Source organism: Sciurus vulgaris (assembly GCF_902686455.1).
Source record: "Sciurus vulgaris genome assembly, chromosome: 1".
NCBI lineage: Eukaryota > Metazoa > Chordata > Mammalia > Rodentia > Sciuridae > Sciurus > Sciurus vulgaris.
In genome coordinates, this window is record NC_136461.1 from 9,100,936 (window position 1) to 9,106,119 (window position 5,184).

The following is a 5,184-nucleotide window of genomic DNA, read 5'->3' on the forward strand; positions in this document are numbered from 1 at the left end:
TCACCTCTCTGAACCCGGTTAGCCCCATCTGCGAAATGGGAAAGGATAATATGTATCTCGCTGGCTGTGGAAGGACTCGGGAGCCAAGGAACCATGTTCAGCCATTCTCACTTCCTTTCCTCAGCCACCCAGCCCCAGCTTTGATGGCTAGGTGGGTGACCAGGGCCATCCAGAAGCTAAGAGGACGTAGGAGTTGATAAAGTTCCCTCTTGGCCACCCCACCCCCATTTTAGAAACTTCATGAGGAGGTCCCCAGGAGTCACCAGAAGATGGTCCCACTATTGTCTATTTTGGTCCAAATACCCGGGAATTGACAAGCTCCCCCTGTACCAAAATAGCCCAGGGAACAGCTGTGGGGGCAGCAGGCTCCCAGAGCCCCAGCCCCGGCCCCTGGCCCTGCTGGGATTGGTGGAGCCTGAGATTCTGAAGCCACAGAGTTAAGCCCCCAGTCTTTTTCCAAAGGTACAGGCAGTTGATGCCGCTGAGCCCTGGGATCAAACAACTGAGCCTCTGGGACTGAGCCAAGGGCTCCAGGAGAAGAGGGTTTTCAGGAGCGCAGAGGAGGAGGTGGAACCGGGAGCTCTGACGTGCTTATACCCAGGCCACCAAGGCAGACCTCCAGTGTCCTCTGTGTTCCCACTCTTCCAGGGTCCCCAGCCTGCCTCTGTTGTCCCCAGCCGCGGGGGCTCAGCCTCCTTCTCTGGTCTCACTCTTTTGGAGTGGAGTGCTGGAGAGACGGGTCTGAATGCTCCTGAGTGGGTGAAAGATTCAGTGACGCAGTGTTCAAGAGTCACATGAAGTGCAGATGGGTAGCAGAAGAGCCCCTCCTGCGTCCCTCTCCTCTGCAGAAGCCCCTTCAATGGACCTATTTGGCTTTTCCCATCTCGGGCTTGGTTCTGGTTGCTCAGTCCAGCACTGAGGTTGGCCCATTCCTGGTCTGCGCCCCGAGCATGCTTCAAGACGCCGGCATTTGGGTGGGCTGCTGTCCCGCGCACATGCTCCCACGCACCTGTGGTCTGGGGACCCACGGCCGTCCCTGCCAAGTGGGCTGCTTGGCTGCAGCTCTGGCCTGAGAGCCAGGACTAGCCACAGTCTTTCTGGGGGCTTCCCAGCCTGGGTCTGTTGGAGAGGAACTGTTTCTGCAATTTCAGAAATTCTGGTGAACAATTGGGCTGCAACTCGAGGCGGTCACCCAGCGTCATTGCTGTCATTCTTGGCAGTGAGCTCCAACACAGCCCTAGTTCTGTGCCCAGCAGAAACTTAAACTGCCGCTCACGGGTGAGTTTGATGGACGAAAACAATGAATTGCTACCTAATAAATGCAGAGTATTTAGTCGGCGAGGGCCTGCAAAACTAGCAGGGTGGGTGGCAAAATAATACACGGGGATCCCAGGAACAAAACGGTTGTGAAATCCTGCGAGACAGCTTTGAGTCCCTCATCCCGCAGGGTGGGAGAAGATGCTTCCCCTCTCCCGGTGCAGAGACGATGCGAGGGCGACACTGGAATCATTTGCCCAGGACTGTGCTTTGGAAAACACTGGAGAAACATCACAGCAGAATCTCCACGCCTCTTGCCACAGTGGGAACTCTGGTCTTTTTGCTTTGAGTGCCCCCGCCCCATCCCTTAGATCCAAATCTACATTTATTGTTATTATATCAGTAGGACCAGACATAGCTGGGGTCCTTGGGGAGCAGGAAGTCCCCCATATTCTAGGCTCCTGTCCGTGGAGAAAAGGCAAACTTTGCCACCTTGGATCCCCCTCGTGGCCCCCCCACAAGAAACACAGAGCTGTGACCCAGCAAGGTCACACCGTGAGTCAGTGATAAGAGCTGGAAATAGAAGGCAGGCATTGTGAGTCCCCACCTGTGCCACCTACCCACTCGCCCTGCACGCTGGGGCGGGGGCTCTCTTAGGACTGGAGGGCAGACGCTGCAGGTGAAGCCATCGGGACCTCTCCCAGACCCCTCGCCAGCTCTGCTCCTGTGTTCGTGCTCAGAGGCAACGCTCGCTGCCCTTCCTCACCTGGGCTCTGACCCACAAGCTGTCCTGATGTTTTAAAAATCTGGTTTTACACCTTCCCCAGCCCCCTCCCCGAAGGCTTGTGGCCCCGCCATCTGCCAAGCTTCAGAGCACTTCCGATCTTGTCTTACCCCACCCCCGTCTGTTTTCCCACATGGTGGCACCTTCCTCCAAGCCTTGTGCATGAAGGTCCCCAGGAAATTCCAGCCAGCGCATCCACCCCCGACCTCGAAATCTGGACCCTGGTAGCAAAACAGTCCGGCAATGAGGGACTCCCTGCGTTATCTGAGTGACTTCTAAATTAGCCAAAGTCAGAGGCCCTGAGTCGTAACCAAGGTGATGCCAGGGTGTTATATGCAGGAGTCAGAATTTAGGTGCAAGGCTGGGTTTGAATAAGAATGTGGTGTTTGGTGATGTCATTTGGGTTACTGGTGTGAATCACTTCTGATCAGTGCCTGGCTGCCTGGGCAGGAGGCAGGAGGACATCCCCTGGGCTCTGGGAGAGGACACATGTTCTAGCCCTTTGCCTGGGGCAGCCTGACTCTATGGAACCCCTTCTGTGCTTCCTGGGACACTAAAGGGCCAAACCCAAGCTCCCACCCCACTGGTCTTTCCTCACCACTACCACCAGGGGGCACCACCTGCCGCCTGCCTTGGTCACAGCTCACAGTCTCTGGCAAGCAGCCGCCACCTGATTTCCCCTCTGCAACCAGGAAATTAATCTCCCACCAACCCAAGCCAGAAGCAGGCAAACAATAGCTGGGGTTGGGAACATGGGTTCCAATGGAGTCAGACAGTCCAGGGTCAAACCTGTGATAGGTCACCTTGAGCAAGTGGCTTAACTTCCCTAAGCCTCAGTTTTCCTATCTAGGAAATGGAATAATTTGAGTGTCAACTTCCCTGGGTTATTATGAGGATAAAATGAGATATCAATCAACTGCTTAGCAGTGAGGCTGTCTGTCACATGTAGTCATATTACAAATGGCGACCAATCAAACAGTGGTTCATCTCGATAGGTACAGTAGACATATCTACAGGGACTTCCTGTAGAGTCTTACCTGAAAAGTCTTGTCTCTGGAATTTGTTAGCGATGCCCTAAGATTCTTGGGCCAGCTTTAGTGGTTCCCTACCCTGGACTATTCCCCATTCCAACCGCAGTCCACCTGAGACAGACACACACACACACACGCGTGCATGGGAGCGTGTACACACACACCCCTGGAGCCTCTCCAGTTGTGGGCACAGGTACAGGTGAGTGGCCTCCCTCCCTTGCCACGGGCTTGGCTGGTCTGAGTACAGGTGATGAGAGTGGGACATGGGTCCGTCACTTGGCCGGACACAAGGAGACATCTGTCCTCTGCTCATGGCGGGTCCTCCTGATGCTGGCCAGCCACCCAGCAAGTGTGTGGCCTGGGGTAGGGCAGGAGGAGAGTGGGGGTGACATCACCCTGTGTCCAGGAGAAACACAAGCGTCCAAGGCACCATCGTCCCCCAGGCAGGAGGCCCTGGTGTCATCCCCAGCTCCTCGCACCCACCTTCTCTGCTCGCCACTGTCACCTCCTCTGGCAATCCAAGGTCCTCTCTCCCAGGAACCCCTAACTGGCATCTGCCTTCCACTCTTGCCCAGCCCCCACTTATGCACCCAGTGCCCAAGGAAGCTGAGGTGACTCCTTGAAAATGCAGGACAATCACATCACCTCCCTGCTCAGACACCTCCAACGGCCTCCTGTGTGCACCAGGCAGACTTTTTTTTTTTTTTTTTGGTGCTGGGGATTGAACCCAGGGCCTTGTGCATGTGAGGCAAGCACCTTACCAGCTGAGCTAGGACCTCCACCCCTTCAGACTCTCAGGCAGACTTTTAAGATGACCCTGGTGATCCCAGCTCCAGGCATTACTTTCTTTACCTTTTTTTTCTTCCTTAAGCAATTTTTAGGACACTCAAGGTATTCAGACAAGTACAATGTCACCTTGTCATCAGGATAGTGTGTCAGTCAATAAAAAGGGACAGACCACTACAGGAGGAAGAGATAAGCCAATGACTAAAGTATACAGCCCCCATGGTTAACAGACAACTTGAAATGGGGAGGTTGCTTTCTTTTAGAAGTGTGAAATTTTCTTGAAACAGGACCATTGAAATATAGTGCTCTAAATATGCATAATCATGAAAACCAAGAGCAGTCTAACTCTGATACTATTAGCATGACAGACTCCATTCCTTCTGTTTAACAGCCTTAGCCAACACATGCCCATTCCCTTTCCTGGCTTTAAGGACAGTTTCCTCTAAGGAATACTAGTGCAGCATAACCTTAAATAATTTATTTTTAAAGTTACAATCTACAGAGAAAATTCACACCTTGTCAAGCTCCATATAACAATGGCGACCATTCTTCACAAGCTCTTCTCTTAGAATAAATCCCCTTGACCAGTGGGATAAGGTTATGCTATTGGACCTTCTCCCCAATGCCACAGATCCCCTTTTATAACCTGTCCCTGCTACCCTCAGTCCCCTCCCTACACTGATATTCATCCAGGTGTTTCTTGAGAGGAGGGATCTGTGGCCTGTTTTAACCAATAGATAATGGCAAAGGGAATGGATGTCATTTCTGTGACCAGCTTACCAAAGATGGCGACTTCTACCTTGCAAGCAGATTCTGTCACCTCCTTGGTTTGCACAGTTGATGAAGCAAGCTGCCATGCTGGAGTGGTTGGCATGGCCAGAACTAAGGGTGGCCTCTAATCAGTGGCCCACAAGGAACTGAATCTTGCCAATAACTTCAGGAGCTCAAAGTAGGGTCTTCCCTGGCTGAACTTGGGCTGTCTACAGGCCTGCCAACACTGCACCCTGCACAGTAAGTACCCTTAAGTAGATGACCCAGAGAAGGACTGCCCAGATACCTGAACCACGGACACTATTAGACAAAAAATGTGTTTTGTTTTAAATCGCCAAATTGGTGGTGGGGTGATTTGTTACACAGCAATAGCTAACTAATACATCAAGGCACCTGAATAAAATCCCACCAGGTCCTGCATAGTGTGGCCCTAGATGCCTTTCCCACCCCTTTTTGGACCCTTTTCTCTATGATTCACCACCGTCCAGCATTTTGGTCTTTCTGTACATCTGATTTCCTGTTTGTCCCCAATGGCAGGATCTTTGTCCTTTCTCC